Below are 1,153 nucleotides of genomic sequence, written 5' to 3'. Positions count from 1 at the left end.
TTTTTTGTCACGCAACTTTATTGAAAGAGCAATAACATGATAATAACAGCTGCATTTCCTACTCGTCTTCCTCTTGAATTTATTATATTAACGGGGCTTTGCTTCCACTTATCGGTATTACTTTATTTATTTATGACATATTGACGGAAGACCAACCTAGTTTTTGTACAGCACATCTGCATTGTGAATGACACAACAGTTGTGCAATCCTGAATTGTGCAATGACAATAAATTAACACCGAAATTAACCTAATAATAATAATAATAATAATAATAATAATAATAATAATAATAATAATAATAATATATCCACCGCACAAGATAAGGTTTTAATAAAAAAATAATTAGCTCCCATCACTTATGGATGAACCTGTCATTCTAGCAACAGTATATAATGTTACATTTATAACCAGCCCGGCATTTCATTTCACTTCACTTCATTTTTTAATATAAGTTACATAATAATCAGTTTTTATCTCTTGTTGTAAAATAAAGATGCATTTGGTGTGAACAACACAACATCACTACATACATCCCACCAACACTGTTCACCTGTACCTCTGGCTACAGGCTGGCCCCCCAGTTTCTGCAGCTCTTCCCAGTGTCCATTGTGGTCCATAGGCTGCTTCTCATGTTTTTTTGTGTCAAGCCCATTGACTGTAAAATTAACAGTCTATGGTCAAGCCTGAGAGTGTCGACTGGATACATGCTGCAAAGATCTCCACTGCCCCCCCCAGCTCACTGACAACCAGCCAGCTTCTCCATCAGATTATTTTTGGAACCCCCCTCATCACTGATATATATATATATATATATATATATATATATATATATATATATATATATATATATATATATATATATATATATACACACACACTACCGGTCAAAAGTTTTAGAACACCCACATTTCTTTTGTTTTTTATTGAAATTTTAGCAGTTCAAGTCCATTGAATAGCTTGAAATGGCACAAAGGTAAGTGGTGAACTGCCTGAGGTTAAAAAAAAAAAGTACGGTTACCCAAAACTGAAAAATAATGTACATTTCTGTATTTTACAAAAAGGCCTTTTTCAGGGAACAAGAAATGGGTTAACAATGTAAAGCTGTTCTGCAGCAATGGAGGTTGATCAAGCTTTGAAAGTTGGTGCTACCA

This window comes from Perca flavescens, chromosome 6, assembly GCF_004354835.1.
Source record: "Perca flavescens isolate YP-PL-M2 chromosome 6, PFLA_1.0, whole genome shotgun sequence".
In the NCBI taxonomy this organism is placed as follows: Eukaryota; Metazoa; Chordata; class Actinopteri; order Perciformes; family Percidae; genus Perca; species Perca flavescens.
The sequence above is the reverse complement of the archived record's forward strand: the minus strand, read 5'-3'. Positions refer to the sequence as shown.